The 20787-nt window shown below is 50.0% G+C and overlaps 1 protein-coding gene across 2 annotated transcripts in view; it reads left to right on the top strand.

Moving 5' to 3' along the window:
* The first annotated feature begins 41 nt into the window (after positions 1-41).
* SYNDIG1L (synapse differentiation inducing 1 like) overlaps positions 42-20787 on the top strand; it is a 59849-nt gene continuing 39103 nt past the window's right edge. The window contains exons 1-3 of one of the 2 annotated variants that reach the window (XM_019427145.2): positions 42-1097; positions 4663-4733; positions 7456-7608. The gene's annotated coding sequence lies outside the window, so the exon portion shown is untranslated. Of the gene's footprint in view, positions 1098-4662; positions 4734-7455; positions 7609-14346; positions 14459-20787 lie in introns of those variants that run through there. The other variant, XM_019427146.2, reaches the window with a different exon arrangement.

The following is a 20787-nucleotide window of genomic DNA, read 5'->3' as shown; positions in this document are numbered from 1 at the left end:
AGAGCCTAGAAGCTTAAACTTCTAGAAGATTCTAGAAATGAGAAGTTGCGGCAAATAATGGCCAAGTTCATTAAATCTTGGACTTTCCTGCTTTAGAAGCGCAAAGTATGTGCACTTCAAAATATATGGGGCATATATTTTGCTGCCTGTTTTAATCAATGTGCTGTCAATCAGCTTTTAGCGGTCACAGGGATTACAGCCCTATTCACAAGTGAGTTGGGTAATGTAGACCTCAAAAAGCCACCTCTTAGATTGGGGTGTTTATACAGCATGTAAGCCATCTGGTCCAGCTCACTTTGTCCCACTAACTTCACTAGAGCCTTGGATTTCCTTGGCTTGTGAGTTTCCCAGGAAAACCACCAGGGGACAACCATAGATCAGGAATAAAGTTATCAGCTGCCAAGACTTACTAGTTCATTCCCAGAGCCATTCAAGCCCTGTCCTCTTTAGCTTGGTGCTGTATGCTGTCACACTGTGTGTAGAAGGTCAGCCCACTCATGGGTCTCCCCATGCTGGACCCAAGGTCTATCAGCGTGGACCATTCCAAAGGTGGTTAACTTCTGTGGTTTCTGCCTTCAGACTACCAGTAGTTGGATCCTGGCTTCACCAATTAATAGGACCTCCAGTGCAATCTTCAAATCCCTTAACTTCTCTGTGCTTCTGTTTCCTTATCTGTTAAATAGGGACAATAACAGCAGGGCTGCGGGGACTAAACGAGATGATGCACGTAAAACACTTAGAATGACCCCTGGCACATCATACACACTTGATAAATATTACCTATTTTTCTAGGAGGTAGGTCTTATTCCTCATCAAGAAGTAGCAGGAAAATCAGAGGGTTCAGTCTGAGGCGTGATGATCTATCACCTCAGAAAAATGAGCCTATCCTCTGCATGGAACTTTTTGAGATGCCTGGAAAAGCTCCGTTCTCACGTATGCCTGCTCTCTCCCTATTCCCAGAAGACTGCCCGTGTCACTGAACGCCTTCAAGGCTCACAGCTACCTGCCCTGCATTTTGTACTCGTGACCTCATGTGTTAAAAGAAGACAGAAGAAAAGCAGCTCAGCTAGTGCATGCCCTTCAGTCAGAGCAGAAAGGTAACGCAACGGCTTATAACTGCTTACCAGCCATTGTGAGGCTACATGGAGCCTGCAGCGGTGAGCCAGGTAGGGCTCCCGTGGGGGGATTAGCTTGAAAGGTCGGCTTCTGTACAGACAGTTCATAGGCACCCCCTGAGTCATTAAAGCATTGGGAAGCACTGAACCTTAGGCTATATAAGAAAGGTCATGCTCTTTCCAATGACAGTCTCATACTTTTCTAGTCCACTGAGCGAGCCATGGAGGCTTAGACAGAGCTTCTCTCCTGCATGAATTCCAGGGCAGAACAGTCCCAGACTCCACAGTCATTTAAAAAGCACAAGGAGCACCCCGGCTTACAGAATAAAAGAAACCCAACCTCCAGTATCTCCAGTTTGGGAAAGGGTTAGGTGGGAGGCCTGACATTTAGTCAGATCATCAGGTTAATGAAAAGCAGTAAGCATGGAGTCATTTCTAATCCTGTTCATTTTTGGTTTTGAAATCTAAGGCGATTTTTTAAAAGAAACAATTAAGATCGGTCTTAATTATGCTTCAGAGGTTGACAAAACAGCCTGTTCTCTGAGGAAACCCACAGATGTAGGAAGAGTGGCTTGACGTAGGTGAGGTCCAGGCTAAGGGAAAATGTCTAGGATTAGCCATTCATGTCAGATAATCCAAAAGGCAAAATATCACTTAAATGACTGGGTTGCTTACCAAGGATAATTATTTCATAAACTACAGTTGGGCGTTGGGGGGGAATGGTCAGTATGAGGATGAGGTCATGGCACATAGGAAAACCACTGACACAGAGGAGAGGGTTATGTGTGAGATATGTCACCCCGGCGAGAGTCCTCTTGAACAAGTGTTTTTCCCAAGGGCCCTCTGGGAAGGACACAGCACTGAAAACAGCTTAGAGGATTTAAAAGCCTGGGGTACTGTGTGTGTGTGTGGGGGGGGAATGGGAGGGGCATTGTTATGCGACCTGAGGTGGAAGGTGGCACTGGCTCTCCACAGATACTGCCTGAAAGAGTCCTGTGTCCTTTGGGGTGATTGTGTCTTTTTCCATGAAGAGAATCCCCTGGCCAATCGCTCAGATTCCCAACTGAAACCTATTCACTTACAGCTGTCAGTTGACTAGCAACTAAATGGTCTGGGTGTTGGTTGCCATGGAAACAGCTAAAAGGCCCATTGCTATGGGAACCTGCCATGCTCTCCAAACCAGGGGTTTGGTTCCGAAAAAGGAGTGGAGGGCAGGGTGGAGGGTGGAGCCCAGATGGGCTGCCCAGGTGCCGAGAGTCCTGCCAGAGGACGAGCGGTGGGGTGAGCGAGCCCGGCGAGCCCCTCACCACCGGGACAGAAAGAGCAGCGACTTCTTCCACTTTCTGCGGGCACTCCCCACCTGTCCTCTGTGCGCTGTCCGGTGGGTAGCCACCGGGCACAGGTGTTTGCTCTCCCAAGTGGAGAGGAAGAACGTGAGGTTTTGGAAAGACCTGACATGCCAGTCATCTGCCTGGGGCTCTGAGAGGGAAAGTCTCGGCTCCTCTGTGCATGGGGGGCCGTGCTCCACTCCTCCTGTGTCCCAGGTAAACAGCCAGCAGGTGGAAGGAGCTCAGCTCTGGCTGCCAGTGGGGCAGGCCAGTAAGGAGCCTGGCAGACAGAACGGACGGCTGCTGGCCTCGAGCGTGGCAGAGATGGTGAGGGCCCCAGGTGAGGAAGCAGAAGCCTGCCCAGGAACAGCAGTCTCTGTTGTGGGCAGTAGAGACACGTGCTGCCCCGCTCTCCGCCCACCCACCACCTGCATGCCTCTACCACAGAAGGGGACTGCAGATGGAACAAAATGTGAAAGACGAGGTTTGACAGGGGGTCTCGGCGGATGCGCCCAATGGTTGTGAGATTCCTTCTTGAGTTTTGCAATCGAGGGAAATAACCGATGTCGGTGTTTGGTGGGAAGATGACCTTTCACTGAAACAAAGAAAAAGCGTCCTAGTGGCTCCGCCAATAACAACTGTTAACGGGTGGTGTATAAATCGAAGGGATTGGGCTAGTTAATCTCTAAAATCTCGGCCCCACCAACAGTTTACCATTCATCGAGACACTGAAGGGCAGTTTCGGCACCACAGGCAAGAGGACGCAGACGAATCATACCTATGAGAGTGCGGAACATCCCTGGGGGCCAGGGGGGCTTTGGACTGAGACTAAGACGAAGGCATTTGATTTAGAGGCCATCTCAGACATGTTTGGCCCAGGGGACTTTCACCTGATTCTCCCAGAATTCTGAGATGCCTGGCCTGGAGTTTTTTTTTTTTTTTTTTCCTCCTAATCTTGCCATCTGCCTGGAGTTATTGGTCTCAGCCCCTCCCAGGGAGTTTTAGAGTCTAGGAGCCTGGCACCAGGGAAAGAGAGCGATGCCACCCAGCATTCGCACGGCTCCACGGGACAACTGAGCATTTCCCCAGGATCTGTGGGGAGATTTTCACTTTTGGAACATAGTTATCTATAGATTTCTGTAACATTTAAAATCTTAAATACAAGCCGTGTTTCTATCCCACCTCCAACTCTTTCCCGTTGATTGACTTTGGGAAGTTATTTAACCTCCGAAGGCCTCGATTTCCTCAGCTGTCAAACAGGATAAGAATACCCACCTCGGGGCGGTTCTAACCATGACCTGAGGTGGTTTATGCAAAGTGCTCAGTGCAGCGCCCAACTCTAATAAGTACCTGGTGATTATTATCCTCCCGGATAAGAAGGTTGCAGCCATGGAAACTGCTCAATGGCCTAGAATCTTAGGCATTTGCCGTGGATTTGTCTTCCAAATTTAATTCCAGGTGCCATTCAAGACTTATGTTCCCTCCGATGGTCTTCCCTGTGGTTTGCCTTCGTTAAGGCAAATCCGAATCCTCCCTTTAGGACGCTTAACCACATTCTTTTTTTATGTATAATTTTTGCGTGTCAGCTTACCTTCCTACTGCCCTTTCGTATTTAAGCAAATGCCCCAAACTCAGCACTCAGCAGTGATTTAATGAATTTTTTTAATACAGAAAAATGTCATGACTCTTTAGGTTTTGAATCTGACCATTTAGTTCTATAGCAGCTTTGGTCTCCAAAGGGATGGGAAGAGTGATGGTTGATTTGGTTTCATTCTCCTGAAGGCGGCACAGTAGTGCCCTGTCCTGGGTGGGTGGCTCCAGAGCAGGACTCGGCTCACATCTTGCAGAAGCCAGCTGTCATCTGCATCCGAGACTCATTGACAACACTAGCTTGTCTCGAGCCTGACTCTGGGCTCAGGAGGAAATGGCTCCCCCTCCCCTCCTGGATGCTGTCTGTCTTCAATGCAGTTCAGCAAACCTCCTGACTTCTCCTGGCTTCTCCTGTCTGGGTCATGATGATGGCTCTGTAGCCGCACATCCTATCAGCTCGCCTCTGGAAAGGCGAGAGAAAGCAGATCTGGTTTATCCAAATCTCTCCCTTCTCTGGTAGGCTAAATCCCTGCAGCCCCTGACACATCCTCCACCCCCACACACCCCCAGCACCCCCCCCACACACACACACCTCAGCTTCCCACCAGAGCTTGCCTGTGCTTGCTCAGCAGAAACAAGGCCCAAAGAGCTACCAGAGCCTCTCCCAGACTGTGGCTGCTGAGAACTGTCTCCTCACAAGGTAGGTAAAGCAAAGTGCTGGGGTAGGGAATAAGGCAGCAGAATGAACGTAGGAGAAAATCCTCCCGGCCTGACTTGCCATGTGACCTTGGATGAATCATTTAGCCTTTTTTAGTTGAATATCTCATAGAGGTGGTGCATGAACAAAAGGAAATGATGGGTGTGCACATGGTAGCTGGGAAATACAAAAGCTACTCACGCTCAGGATAATATCACAGGCTAGTGTGGAGGGCTGGCAATTCATCCTTTGGATTTTCCTGCTTAGTTCCTATTGACTTGATGAGCTGGACACACATAGAAAAACCCACAGGAAAAACCAAGGTCCTGGATTTGATCACTCTAAGAACAAGTTTAAGATTTGGCCACAAAGCAGATGTTTAATGCAGCCGGCTCTCCAGCAATGTTTGCTTCGTCCTGAGGGTATAGAAGGCTAGGCAACCTCTCCCTCTGTCATCCTGATCACTACTCAGTCTAGTTGACTCCATATGGGCAAGACAGCATGTTTTCCTTCAACTCACACTTACTGAGGCCCTATTTTGTGCCTGGCGTGGTAAGAATGAGTAAGACAAGGTCCCTGCCTTCAGGAAGCTCAGAGTCCAGGGGGAGAGGCACGCAGCAAACCATCGCTGTGATACGGTGTGACAATACCAGTCACAGGTGGGACAAATGCCAGTCACAGGCAACCAGAAGGAAGAACGACTTGGTCTGGAAGAGGCAGAGCCAGGTCAGGCTTCTGTTAGGAGCCAGACTGGAAACGGAGTTGTCTAACACTGCACTCTCGATCTTTCTTCATCCCTCACCCACCCTTCTCTCATTCAGCCAGCAAACATGTCCCTGCCCTTTGTCTTCTGAGACTTTTTGAAATATTTATTGTAGCGAATTGACCTCCTCCTGAACTGCTGGTTAACTTGTTTTTACCTAAAGTTCCTCTCACTTAATTGACTCTGAAACTAAATCAGCATATTTGGTTATGCCCTGACCGGGCACCCAGTGTATATACACACCCAGCTAAAATGATCTGTTTGGACTTTAGAATCTTGGCCACCACTTCCCAACCTATCTGACCTACTTCTCCTTTCCGTCTATGCTCCAGCCATTCTGGTCTCCTTTCAGTTCCTCATATTGGCTGAGTTCCCCTCCCTCAGCCACGGGACTCTTACACATGGCTGTTCCCTCTGCGCAGAAAGCTCCTCTCACTTCGTCCACGTTCATTTAGTTAACCCCGACTCATCCTTCACATTTCTGCCGCAGGGAAGCCCTCCCCGACCACCTGCCCCTGATCAGATCAAGGGCTTTGGTCTACATCCTCAGAGCCCCCTGTCCTCTCCCCTCATGGCACAATTCAGAGTTACATACTGTAACGATTCTTTGATTAAATGTCTGTCCCTCTGGGGGAGGGAACATTTTCCATTTTGCTCATCACTGTATTCCCAGTGTCTAAAACAGCTCTCAGTCCAAGGAGCAGCTGGCCAATAAATATTTTTTATATGAATTAGCTAACGGAACGGTAAATGATTTTTTTGGCCACTATTTGTTTGCCTTGGGCCTAAATTTGGTTGTGTGTCCAAAACCAAAAACAAATAGCAAATACAGGGGCCAGAACCAAATGGAGAGCCTCCCCCGAGAAAGACGTAAAAAGAAGGGATGTCCCAGAACTAAGAGGCTCTCCAAGCTTGTAGAAGTGGGGAGCCAAGGGAGGAAAAATGGAAAGATTGGAGCCACCTGGCAAGGCCAGACCTAGCAGGTGGCCTGGGAAGGAGGGAGAATTAAATATCTACTACCTTGATTCTCAGTACTTGTGTACTTTGGGTGCTGGGCTACGAAAGACAGGCTTACTGTCTCATTTTCCTACTTCTTCAGTTATAACTAGACTTTGATAATTGCGGGATTGGGGGAGAGGAGGATCATTTTATATTGAAACCAATACTGATATAGAGTAGAATATAAATTTCATATGATTATAAAAACACATGAGATTTGAAAGACGTTAATGACTTTAGTGATAGTTCCGTGAAAGAGTCTGAGAAGCATTAATACCTCAAGGAACTATATTCCAAAGATTCTGTATGATTGAAGTTTGATAAATCCGATATCACAAATGCATGGAGGGTATACTCTTTAGAAGATTTTTGTCGTGCTTTTGTACCGCTTACCACTCCTGCAAAGCACCAAGCACAGTGCCCTACAGTTGTACATTAAGTGTTGAACTGAGGGGCCCCTGGGTGGCTCAGTCGGTTAAGCTTCAGCTCAGGTCATGATCTCACGGTTTGTGACTCTGAGCCCCACATCCGGGCTCTCTGCTGTCAGCACAGAGCCTGCTTCAGGCCCTCTGCCCCCCTCTCCCTCTGCCCCTCCCCCGCTCGCACTCACTCTCAAACATAAATAGACATTAAGTGTTGAACTGCATCCATAGCAAACAACTTACTCTCAGTGCAGTCTGTAAATTGGTCATTGGATTTTATTATCAAGATTGCTCTGCCTACCCACTCCTCCAGAGAGAGTTGGGGCCACTTCTGTGTCTCTCTGGAGAGGATCTAGATAAAGAGGCTCCGTGGGGTGTTGTGTCCAAGCTCTTCCACGATGGAATAGTGGGGGAGCCGATAGGGAGGTAGCAAGACAGAGATGAAAAGCAGAAAGTACAAAGAGAATTTAACTTCCTGCATTGCTTATAAAGAAATTAGTCTGCGTGTTTCCATTATCATCTGTGTTTGCTTTGACTCCAGGAGAAACCGGGAGCTCCTTGAAGACAGGGCTGTGCCTGTTTTTAACACTTGGCATCTTGAAACCATGCATGGTGAATACTTGCCCAGTGTCCAGCCCAGGGAATCTTCGGGATGAGAGTAGATGGAAAACCCTGAAGAACAAAATTCTCAAAGGTAGGCGGTAGGAAGCAGGAAGTGGGAAGAGCCCGTGTCTGAAGAAGGCTGGTGGGTCCTTTCTCTTCCCTCCTAATCTACCTAACAAAGGAGCGCGCTGAGCCTGGGGAACAACCAGTGGTGATCCTAGGGGGCGATTATTGGGATTGGTTCTCAGCAGGGGCTGAGATGAAGGAGACAGTGTTCTCAGACTTAATCGCTGCTTTTTAACTCCCCCGACATCATTTCTAATGGTCCCTGGCTGGTGCCACTCAGAGCCTCCACCCCCAAACCCCTGACTCTGCCTACCTGAGCAAATTCTTCCCAGCTGCTCAGGAGCTCTGACTCTCTCGGATCCGTGGCTGCCCCCACGCTTTCTAATGCATCTGAGCCTATTCACTTGGTTTTCAGGGAAGGAGAAAGAGCGAGGTTGCATCTCTGCAGTCTGGATACTGTTTCTAGAACGTATCAGATCAACTAGCCCAGAACCAGCAGTCTAATGAAAGGACCAGACCCACTGGCAAAAGGTAGCAAGACAAGAGTCCTGAATGAGGAATGCTTGGAGGTGCCAGCAGGCAGTGATGTGGTTTGGAAGGAGCAGGCCAGGCTGCAACCTTGTCAGGAAAGGGCTGGAAATAAGCCAAATAGGACAGAATGGAAAAACAAGAATCATCTGTGGTTTAAAAAAAAAAAAAAAAGTAGGGTGGGGGGAGAGTCAAGGGCATGAGACTTGTTGCCAGAGAAGTTAGAGATGAGGACAAGAACGGGGCAACACTCTTTTCCACTCCCTCTTGACTGCATTTTCTCCTTTTCTCATAACCTCCATGATAAATCACCTGCAAACTGTAACCGCTCTGGCTGTACCCACTTGAAATTGCAATCCAGAGGCCCTAAGATTGCCATTCAGGGACTGTCTTTGTCACGAAAAACAGAATTCTTGTTTATTTTGGTAAATTAATTGCTGGCAGAGAGGGATTTTAATTTTCCAACCAGAACAATTGCAGGCTTGGAAAGAAATTACAGGGTTGGAAAGCACCTAAAGGTTCCCCTGGGTTAAATTGCCAGATCTAGGGGCGCCTGGGTGGCTCAGTCGGTTAAGTGGCTGACTCTTGATATCAACTCAGGTGGTGATCTCACAGTCATAAGATTGAGCCCCGCGTCAGGTTCCACACTGAGTGTGGAGTGTGCTTGGGATTCTCTCTCTCTCCCTCTTTCTGCCCTTCCCCTGCTCATACTCTCTCTCTCTCTCTCTTTCTCAAAATAAATAAACTTAAAAAAAAAAAAAAAGAAGAAGAAGAACAAGAATAGGAAAAGGATGCCCTGTGGCCACATTTCAGTGAAAAGGCTCTGGGAAGTCTCACTGTCATAAAACTAACCTTGGCCTCTGCACCTGATGCTGTCCTGCCATCTTCCCCAACACCAAACCTGACCTGGTCGTTTTCCTACATAATGAGTCTGCCAGTCAGTCAGTGACCTGTACCCATCCCGCCACGGGGAACCAATGGCTACAGTCCCTCTGGGAAGGATGGCTCTCAGGGGACTTACCGGAACCCACAGACACACACCTCACATGTACACATGCTACAGGGATTCCAATCCTGTTTTAGTCTAGACATAGAAGGGAGGTCAAGATTTCAGCGAAGCTATTTGGGGAAGGTTCCCTGGCAGGGGGATATCCGGCCAAGTATTCAGAGGATATTTTCTTGATTTAGAAGAGAGAAAGGAGAGTACATTTCGGGTGGAGGGGAGGGGTAGCTTGGAGGCCGTGGAGGCCAGAGGAAGTAGAAAGCCGATTGCTTACAGAGGGGCCCTGGCAGGGTTGGCGCCTGGGGTGGCCGGGTCAGTGAGAAGCAGGCGGGCCTGTGCCAGTCCTTGATGAGTAACTTGGGCTTGATGTGGGACGCACACCTCAACACACAGCAGGCCTCCAAGCAGAGAGGGATGAAGATTCCAGCCGAAGTGTGTGGGATGAGCTGGAGCTGGGAGACTGGAACAAGGAATTCAATCAGGAATTTCTCCTTATTGGGAGCTCAGCACCAGAAGCTGGACTGGGGTAAAGGCTGGGAAAGATAGGGTGTGGGAGGAGGTTGCCTTGGGAAGGAAGGAAGCTCGAAAGAGGCTTCACTGGCAAGAGCAGGAGAAAGAAGAACCCAGAAGAAGCAGGGACCTGTTAGCTAGACCCCAGCCCTCTGGCCGTGGAAGAATACCTCTAAAGCGGTTTTCATAATTAAAAAGGAAGACTTTCACATCTGTAATCTGGTTTGATCACAACACCTCTGTGGTGTAGGCGGGGCCAAAGGTTATCTCCATATAATAAGAAAGGGAATGGAGGTCCATAATGGTTAAAGTAACTTGTCCAAGGTCCCAGTCATACCCTCTTCCTCTCATAAGACAGGCCAAGAGGAAGAATGAGAAGTTCGGTGGGCCGGACTTCCCTCTCCACAGAGGGGCCTTCCTGACTTGCCAATGACCTTGTTCCCTGGGCTCCACTGGGTGAGCACCCCACGCTGGCATCCAGGTCCCAGGACGCTAGGCTCCTAGATCTCCCTTAGGACCTCCAACAAAGGCCTGCTGTGCCCTCCTACCTGAGGACAGACAGGACAGAGGGATCCTGACTCCACTTCGTCTCTGAGCTCTCCCTGCCTCAAGGCTCCTTACCAGCTGCACATCACCTTGCTTCTCCGCTAGGCCCACCTGGGGGTTGGAACATCTTCTGGTCAGCCCCTCCCGATCTACCTCCTACAGCCCTGCAAGGGCCTCCCCTCGACCCCTCCCCGTCCTTTGTTGGGCACTTCACTTTCTCCTATTGGAAAAGACAACTGGCTGGATGGGCGCTTGCCCCGTGTTTTATTGCTCAGATAGGGGATTTTTATATCAGTCCTGATAAGAGACTGTTGAGGGGCTATTCTTGCCACCTGCTGCAAGAAGCAATTTCATTCCGGCTCCTCAAGTCTGCATCCGCTTGGGGAACTGAGCTGCCCTTTGTCTGAGAGGCGTCCTTTCAGGAAGTTCAATATCCAGAATTGATAAAAACGACTCAACCCTGATAGAAGGGGTAGGAGAGCTCTGACAATCCGTCACTTCCCTTCTTTCCAAATCAAGCCCGGTGGCAGCACCTTCTTTATGGGGGTGGGATGGAGGGGTGCGAAGCGGTGGTCGACGTAGTAGTGGGGGTCCATGAAGGTGGCTGAAAACTGCTTATCTGGTCCCTTTTTCCAAATGAAGAAACTGAGACTAGGAAGGGAAGTGCCTTTTCCAAGATCATGCAGAGTTCCTGCGGGGCCCATGACTTGATCTATGGACCGAGTGGACCCGCTCGCATCCTCTCCTCTGGGGACCTCTGCTCCATCCGTGCTTGGATGCATTCGTCACCACCCCCCATTCTGCCACTATCGGTGGAGCTCCGTGCCCACCGCCGCGCTGGCCACAGACACAGCATGCCGTGGGCCCTGCTCCTTACCGTCAGTGCCACCTTCTCAGCAAACCTGAGCAAATTTTTCCCACCCCAGCACAAGCCCCCACCCTGCCTGTCACTCAGGCTCCCAGCAGCCAGAGCTAAAGATAGAATTGAGGGCAGCGTTTTAAGTCAGCAGTGAGCAGACCTGGCTGGCCGAGTGGGGAGGGGTAGCCAAGCAGAGTTAGGAGACCTCCTCGAGCAGCCGGAGTGTGTTTTCTCTGACAGTGGCCCATTCCCACGAGACTGGCAATGAGTGTTGCTGGCCTTCCTCCTCCTGCAGACTGAACCCTGGACAGGGCAGGTGGGGCCTGAGCCTCACATCTCGCTCCAGATGCCAGCCTTCCGTGGGCCTCACGTATATTCTCCTGGCTTTCTCTCCTCGGGCCCCCCTGCTTTGCTGACCCTGGGGCTTTGGTTATTGCCACATCCAGTGAAGCCCCCACCTCCACAGCTCTGTTCTGTCCTCCCGCCGTGTTCACAGGTTAGCATTGGGGTCAGGGGAAATGGAGAGATGAGGCCCAAGGTTGGGGAGGTCAGGCCCTCTGCTGAGAGCCCACAGGGCTTCCGTCCCGAGGGATTCTGCTGGCCAGCAGAACCTGGATATGGCCTCCAGAACTTTGTGGAGGGTGAGGTCACCAGCAGACCCCACCCATCTGGATTTCCTCTGCCTGTCTTCAGGCCACCTGCTTCTCTGCTGCTCCCTAGTAATAGGCCAGCTGATGTGCACAAGCATCACGCTTGCAGGGCAGGGAAGGGAGTGGTGTGGGGGAGGAGAGAAACCTGGATTTGTCCCCACTCCCAGCTGAAGCTCTCCACTCTCCAGGCACGGTGCGCTGTAGGCGGTGGAGGACCCATGGGGAGAAAAGCAGGAAGACAGATAGGATGAGCCACCTTGAGTCACTCACCCTTCCCCGGAAGTGCAGAAGGAGAATGAAACTGCCTCCCCTTGCACCTGAGCCTGAATGGGGTGTTAGCTGGGCACCTCACCAACACCACCACAGCATCAAATGAAGTGACAGAGACGCCACCCACAACCCTGCAGATGGCTGGTGTGCCAGTGTCAGCCATACTCTCTAAACCAAAGGGTTTGGCAACGCCCAAGGAGGGTCAGGCTGGAGAGCTGGGGCGGAAGGGGGACAGCCCTGCCTGACATTCACCTCCTTCCGCCCACAGTGGCAAAGCGGGGACTACCACTCCAAGAACCTGCTTTCCAGGGACAGAAATAGTCTGGGAGGGTGGGGTGCGGGGGCTGGGACTGCCACATGCTGCTTTTCCATGGGCATTCTGGGTAAGAATAATAATGAGGCTATTAATAACTTCTTACCTCTGTATAAGTCTTAAAGACCTTTCTCTAGATGTTTTTACCGCCTGCACACCCATGATCTCATTTGATTTTCAAGTCACCTCTGTGAATCTGTGGGGTCATCACCCCCATCTGACAGATAAGGAAACTGAGGCATGGGGAAAGGATAGTCATGTGATAATCAGTCATACATGTGACTGAACACGACAAGAACCCAGATCTCTCTGGGTCATCTCTTCAATTGTCCCATTGGAATAGGGTTCCAAAAAGACAGGGTTTTCTCCTGAGCTATACTGAAGTCACCTTTGGGGGGAACACATTTGGATGTAGTTCAAAGTCCCCCAAGGCCTTTGTCCCCTAGATCAATAAGTCAAGACTGATCTACCCAGCACTTCTCTATCTATTCTCTGTGCCAGGTCCCAGAGACAGACAGCAACAAAACAATTCTTGCCATCAAGGAGCTCACAGTTTGATGAAAAAAGAGAGACAAATGCTTAGGCCATCTCAGTACCACAGCGTTCATTTAAGGACCAAGGCAGCACAGGGCATTGTGGAGCACAGAAGAGGAACCCTAAGGCAGCCTGGGGGTAGCAGAGAGGGCTTCCTGAAGGAGGCGATGCTCCAACCAGCTCCTTAGTCGAGGTTACTCTCCCTGATGGTGCTCCTCTCCTAAATACCAACCCATACCCATCCTTACTCCACTCCTGCCTGCCTAGAACGCCAGCCTCTGGCCTCTTTCAAGGACTGCTACAACCAAGTGGCAGTATCTAGTCTGCAGGCCAGAACGAACCTGTCCTGTAGCCCAGGGGCTGCCGCAATCATACTCCACTGCTGGAAATGGACAGGATATGGGTTCTGCGCTCAGCTCCACTTGGACTTGCCTCTCATTCAGCCACGGAAAGTATAGATCCTGGGGTGTGGCAGGTTACCCAATCCACCACCTGCCCACCCTCAGCTTGGTCTATGCAGGAATCATCCTGGATGTGCAAAATCCTAACCTACTTAAAAAAAATCTGCTGATCAGACTCCACATTGCTCTAGCTAATTCCTGGCATTTAACGTTTCTCTGTCTCCAACCTGGATCTGTCATTTCTGTCATTATGAAAACTGAGCCTGTTCTTATTTGGTCCATGGGGAAGACAGAGCTATTGGTCATATTTCTCAAGACAAGAGGCCTCTGCAGACTTAAAAACAGTAATCAAATCACCCCTCACGCTTCTCCATCTGTGGTTGATGAATTTCACTTGCTCCCCATGTTAATTTATGGCTTTACCCTTTACCCTTCAGGCCTCTCCCCACCTCCTTTGGTTGAGGGATCCAAAACTGGACAAAGAGTAGCCCAGATGTGCTGATCTAAATCAATGGGAGTGGGAAGAGGGCAGGGACCATGGGACTTCCTGTACGGTTGGCAAGGAGAGTGCAGGGGTACAGGGAGTGTGGGAGATGAGGTTGACAGAGGCCAGATGATATTCAAAGCAGGGATCCCCAGCAGAGCCCTGAGGTGAAGCAACCCTAAGGGATGGGTGGATAGGTGAAGAGAAGTATGTGAATACAACCAAGGAGAAGCCAAAAGGTAAAGGGAATCAGGACCTTATGATATGACAGGAGCCAAAAAAGAAAGTGTGAAGGAAGGAGGGCTCAACATGGTGCAATGTTCCAGAGCCTTCCTAAGATAAGGGCTGAGAAGAAGCCATTAGATTTCAGACTAAGGAAGTCACTGGGGACTCAGTAAGAACAGTCTAAGTGAAGAGGTGAGAGCACAGGGTGGACACAACCAATATGCATAACTCTTTGAATTGGTCTGCTGTGAAGTGGGGTGTGGTAGCCAGCCTCCAGGATGGCCTCCAGTGACCCCACCTCCTAGTAGTTTCACCCTTGTCAGTCCCCTCCCACATGATACCAGGGTGGTCTGTGGGACCAATAGAATACAGCAGAAGTGATAGAATGTCACTTCCAAGAGTAGAGTACAAAATACTTTATAGCTTCCTGTTCAGCTGCTTCCTCTCAGAGCACTCGCTTTGGGGACGCTAGCTGCCTTGTCATGAGGAGTGGAAGCCACCTGCCCACAGCCATATGACTGAAGCATGGTGGAAGCAGATCCTCTAGCCCAGGTCAGACCTTCAGATAATTGCTGCCCCATCTTGACTACGGCCTCATGAGAGATGTGAGCCATCTTGCTTAGCTGATCCCATTCCTGACCCTCAGAAACTGTGTATCAGAAATGATAAATGTTTATTACTTTATGTTTGTTATTCTAAGCTTCCAAATGTTGGGAAAAATTTGTTGCATGAGCAATAGATAATGAATACAGGGATTGAAATAAGGATATGGGGTTAAGGGAGAGGATTTGTTTTGTTTTGTTTTGTTTTGTTTTTAAAGAGTGAATCCCAAACATGTTTAAATGCTAATGAGAAGCAAGTAGAGAGGAGGAACTGTAAACTTAGGGAGAAATGCATGGAAAATCAATTAAATGAGATTTTCTAGGAGGTGGTCAGGGAGAGGGTCCAAAGCACTTGAAGGGATTAGTCTAAATTCTTAGGAGAGACATCTGGACCCCTATCTCTCCTCTTGTGACCAGAGAGCGAAAAAGGAAAGGATAAAATCTGTTTGAAGGCAGGATGTTGACAGGATTTCTGCCAAATGACTCTTACTTTCTCCTAAAGTTATCTATGGAGAATGTGTGTGTTTGGGGAGGTGGGGGGGACATGTTGGGAAAGGTGGTATCTTGAGAATGAGAAGGTCTGAAATAGCTGATGTTGGGCTCTAGGGAGAGAGCAGACAAAGGCAGGGAAGAAAATTCTGGGCCACTTTGAAGGCACACTTGTGATGGAGGCTATAATTGTATAGTCCCCTCAGTCTGCAGCTGTGTGATTTTTTTTCCCCCACAACACCCAGTACCCTAGATAGTGCAGAGAAAGTGCAGAGAAGGCAAATAATTGAATTAACTTTGGGCTGGGGCTTTGCCAAAAGAGTGTCATGAAAAGATAAGGGGGCAATGGACGTGAGGCTGTTAGAAGAAATAGAATAGGGATTCCAGGCTGGAGGGATAAATGCAAGGGGTTGCTACAGGGAGAAAATTAAAGGCCAAGGAATCAGAGGACCAATGATATCACAAGACAGTTGCAGGAAAGGCTGTGGAGAGCACAAAGGGAATGGGATCGTGGCCAGCCCGTAGGACATTGATATTTAACATTACAGAGGTAGGGGCAGTTCCAAGATGACTAGGTTCAGGAGGTGGCTCTGGAGTTGGGGGAGGGGGGACTACAATGGAAAAACCAAGGTCTTGAGGAGGTAGTCCATGTAAATGTGATGTCATTCCATGAATGAGGTAGAACCATGATAGCATCGAAGCCGAGGAGAGCAGGTGGCAGGAACCCACCGGAGCTGGTTTTCAGGAGAGAGGGTAGTGTTCAGTGGTTTGTTGAACTCAGGCCACTATCCCATCTCCTGAGCCCAAGCGCTGAGAGAGAACAGTAGTTTCCACCTAAGATGGCCCAAAGGGAAGCTGTGCCCCGTAGGGAAGAGTCATAGTGCATGGAGGTGAGGGGGAGGGAGGCCATGGAGGTGAGGGGGAGGGAGAACCCAGGGGTCCAGGGGAAATTTTGGAGGGAGAGGGGCTATGGGAGGTCAGAAGGGGAAGCTCAGAGTGCAGTGGGGCTAAGAGTAATGAAGAGTCTAGCTGGCAGAAGGAGCTATATATCCTGGGGCCTGGTAGTTTTCCCTGGCTGTAGTTTTCAAAGGAATCTGCCCATGCTGTGAGCTATTGGGGATGGGGGGACTGGAGCCTTTCTGAAGGGGTCAGCAACAACCCTGATCGCTCTTCGTACTTCTGAGGGAGCCCTGGGCCATGTGCACAGGCTGGCACCATGACTCAGTCCATGTAGGAATGAGCAGTGGCCTTTGGTGGCTGGAGGCAAAGAGTTAGCTGAGGCTTGGATAATTACGCTAGCTCCCTGGAAGGGGCTACAGGGTCACACACAGGCTCCCGGACAGAGTCTGGCCCTGTGGCCTGAGGATACCAGGTGTGGTTTGGTTTGGAAGGTGATCTGGCCTGGGGTTAGCAGAGAGTAAGAACAAATCCTTGCTAGGCTCTCAGGCTTACACCCCGTGTTCGAAAGTTCGTTCATGTGACACACCATGCCTTTTCTTAGGTGGCCCCATTTCCTGCTGGCTTATGTCCATTATCAGCCTGCTTGCCAACACTCTGATCCTGAGGACTCTCCCCACCAAGCCCCTTTCCCTGTGGAGACCCCCCAGCCAGCTGGGAAAACTCTTCGGCTCTCAGAGCTCCACTGGGACTGTTTCAGATAACTTCCCCACCTGGCATTCCATTCCGTCTTTCAAGATGCTGCCTATGCCGCACGCACACTCCCACACTGCCCACCCGTCCGACCATCAGGTGAGGTGGAACAGGTGTACTTCCCAGCACTGAGGCAAGTGGAGAAAACAGGCAGAGCTGTCTGGGCTCCGATTTCTGAGTCGGGGACTCCTTATCCATAGACCGGGGCTAATCATATCTGCTTACCTACATCAGAGTAGTCACGTGAACGTCAATGAGATGATGGGTGTATAAAATTTTTGTTAACAGAACTGTTCGAAAGTGCCCATGTAATCACTTTCCGGGTACAAAGGAGAGCCAGCATTATGGCTTTCTGGTTTCCTGATAGTAACTGGCATTCACGTAGCACTTTCTAATGCACGAAGCACTTCCAGAAACATACTGAAATGCAAGCATATTCGCAAGTGCCTAACGTGGAGCCAAACATACAGAATACACGCAGCAAATGATAGCTATTATTTTCTCGCTTGGCCACCACAGCTCCATGTCATAAATGAGAGGACTGAGGCTTAGAGAGGGTAATGAACCTGTCCAAAACTCCCGGTATTAGTTCTGACACTGAGTCTTCTGGTTCCAAATCCTGGACCCTTTAAGCAGCATCACTGCAGGAGGCTGTAGCCCTGTTTCCTCAAAGATCAAAGAGTGCATTGCTTTGGACCTCTCTTCTGCCCCATTCTGCAGGACAACCCTGATAAGGAACCTACAGAAAACCCAAATCCAGGAACGAGGGGAGGAAGAGGGTATAGGAAGACGAGAAAGGAAGAAAATAAACAACCCAGCTGAAGACAGCCAGAGAAGGAACTGTGACCAGTGAGGCAGAGAGCTGATGGATGACAATGTCTCTGGAGGAGGAAAGGCAGGGCCCAAAGGATGGAGAGAACGTGCCAGAGGCCCAGGGAGGGGCTGGAAGAGCAGTTCTTGGTGAATCAGGCGTGCAAAGAGCTCTGTGTTCCTTCTCAGTACAGGGTATTGATGGTTTATTGACCCAAGGCATGGGAGAGGGTGGCTAGGGAGAACTCCACTTGGGGCTGGCTGGGGGCAGGGGGGAGGCAGGGGCTATGGGCAAAGGTGAGAAGGGAGGCCCTGCGGAGAAAAGGTGAAGGAGAGCCAATGTGAAAGGGGGAGGCGGGGAGGAGGGAGGCAGGGATGACACCTTGTGGAGCAGCAGAGGGCACTGACCCAACACGCAGCCTGATGACCTGAGGTCACCTGGGATCTTTCAGGCAACTAGGAATGACCAGCCGTTCCACACTGCCCTCCCTGTGCCACGTATCTCTGAAGGCCTTGGACACCTTGGCCCTACTCACAAGCCCACGCTGGCCCTAGATACTTAGCATGCATCGGGCAACATCCAGACGATTGCAACAAAATTAGCCAATTTCCAAAACCCATTAAATACGCCTCCTGATAGCATCTCTCTCAGGGCCATTTTCAAAAGCGTGAAACGCCTGGGGAGGCTTCACAGTGACTAGTTCTGGGCCATCCTCTCCTCCCCTCAGCCTGATTTCATGGACTAAGTGGTGGCTGTTGGTGGCTCACGCAGGGGCATAGCCTTGGCTCCTGGAATCCTGCAGCCAGGACTCAAAGTGCCTCCCGGGGGAGTCTAATTGCACTCACCCAGCCCTGACTGATGAACACTGCAGTGTACCAGCTGCTGGACTGTGGGTTCCAGCTCCAACCCAGCAAGAAATTGATGGCATGACCCCCAACCCCCACCCCCGAGCTCCAGTGACCCTTCTTATAAGATGGAAGCAAAATGAATACATAACTGATTGGGGAAAAGAAATGGAATCAAGAAAAGCATAGAGTTGAAAAAGATCCTCTAAATTACCTAGTCTACCTCCCTCACTTTATGTGTAAGAAACCCAAGGCCCAGAGAGGAGATGTGACTGTCCAATGTCACACAGCTAGTTAGCAGCAGAGCCAGGACAAGAAGCCAGGCCTCTAACTCTGAGGTTTCTGCTGTCCCCAGGGTTCAGTCTGGTGAAGGGTGCTGGGATCGGGTATGGTATAACCATCAGACTTCTAGAAAACAGTGGAACTGAAGTCTAATGATGTGGGTCCAAACCCTGATCTTGGCCCTTAATAGCTGTGTAAGCTTGGCAAGTTGTTTAACCTTGTTTGCCACAATTGCCTCATTTATATAATGGGTGGGAATGGCATCTTCTACATGGAATTTTGTGATCATGTAGGAAGATCGTATTTTCCTGGCACGTGATAGGTACTAAAATTTTCTTTTCCCACACCACACTTTCACCCTCCTTTCTCCCCTGAGCATAAAAAATTCTACCTTTTACTTGACTATAAATTCCTTGAGGGAAAGGACAGCTTTATTCATCTCTGTAATCTTAATGTCTGGCACATAGTAGGGCCTCAGGAGAAGATTCTGTCCTTTGTGGGGCTATCACTGCAGTTTTCTCATCAGGAATTTTCTCAGACAGGGTAGAGAAGGAAGAGAAAAGGGGACATGGGCTGTATTATAGGGTGAGAGGTGGCCACGCCTCCTCTCTTGACATCTGAAGTCAGTGACACTGGCAGTGACCGACATCTGGGGAGCTGCTCCCTGCTGGCGTGGGGTTGGGGCAGCCAGGTCATCTACTGAAAGGAATCACATCGCCTTCCTGAAGAAAAGCACCAGAGAGCAGCTCAATTCAGCCACTGATGCAGGAGGGAGCACTGCACGCAGGGAAGGGAACCAAGAAAAGAGCTTGGAACTTCTGATAAAGAAAGACTGAGAAAGGAAGGGCGTCGGGGGTTGGAGGTGTAGAGAAGGGATGAGAGGCTAAAGAGGCAGGAAGTCTTAGAAGCCAGGTCAGACTGGGGGAAAGGGAGGGCACCAGCATTTTCTGCTTCAATGGGGCACCAGCTCCACATGGGAAGGCGTCGAGAAGGGTGAGTTGTGCCCGACTCCAGGGCAAGTGCAGGGACAGAGCAGGTGTTCTTGGCCAGGCTAGCCTCCTCCCTGGCTCTTTCATCCTAGGCAGAGCACAAAGAATGACAAGAAAGGACAGCCCTGAGTCAGGATGGGGGCGGGGAGTAAAATGTGACAGGAAAATGTGACGAAGCTGCAGCTGGGCAATCCCTGGGCTGCCTAGCCAGTAGCTCACAGCCCAGCTGCACATTAGAATCACCGAGGGGACCTTTCAGCCAGTACTGACACTCAGGCCCCGTCCCCCAGAGATCCTGATAGAATTGGTCTGGGGTAGGCTTCAGATATTGGAATTTTGAAAAAGCTCCCTGGGGGATTCTAAGGTGCAGCCGGTCCTTTGTGTCTCTCATTCCCTGGTATGGCCATCCCTAGAGACCACAAGAACGGGTGGGACTGTGTCACCGTGGGCAGCTCCAAGATTCCTAATTAGAGAACAGAGGAGATTGAGTCACAGCTAGGCTGGGAGTCATGTGGCTCAGCCCCTTACTTGCTGTGGGCCCTTGGGCAGGTGACTTCGTTGCTCAGGCACTGTCCACTTATTTTTATTGAAGAATAATTGACATACAAAATTGTATTAGCTTCAGATGTACAACATAGTGATGTGATATCTACATACATTACAAAACTGTCACCACAGACAAGTTGAGTTACTATCTGTGTTAGTTGTTGCAATATTATTGACCGTATTCCCTATTCTGTACATTACGTCCCCATGTCTTATTTATTTTATAACTGGAAGATGATTGTGCCTCTTACTCCCCTTCACCTATTTCATCCATCCCCCCACCTCCCTCCCCTCTGGCAGCCACCACTGTGTGAGGTGTCATCTCTTTAAAGAGAGAGTGAACTAGGGGGGATGATCTCTAAATGCCTTGGACCACTCTCGGGCTCTGATTCTAAGAATGATCTACCTCATGGGGACTGATATGCTTCCCTTTCTTGTCTGCATCCCTCCAAGTTAATAGCTGAGGCTCAGATAGATGGAGAGGCTTGCTCCCTCTGCTTCCTGCCTTTCCATCCCTCACACCACAGAGGGAGGATTCTTCATTTGGCCCCACTTGACCCACCACCTCTCATTCCCCTCCTCTCCAAACACTTGTTTCCTTCTTGCCCAACTTGAAGAGCGGAAGAAATGGGTAATAGGTGAGTGTAGAGGCCAGAGTCCTCCAGGG

Source organism: Panthera pardus, unplaced genomic scaffold (assembly GCF_024362965.1).
Source record: "Panthera pardus isolate Hobbes unplaced genomic scaffold, ASM2436296v1 HiC_scaffold_24, whole genome shotgun sequence".
In the NCBI taxonomy this organism is placed as follows: Eukaryota; Metazoa; Chordata; class Mammalia; order Carnivora; family Felidae; genus Panthera; species Panthera pardus.
The sequence above is the reverse complement of the archived record's forward strand: the minus strand, read 5'-3'. Positions and strand labels throughout refer to the sequence as shown.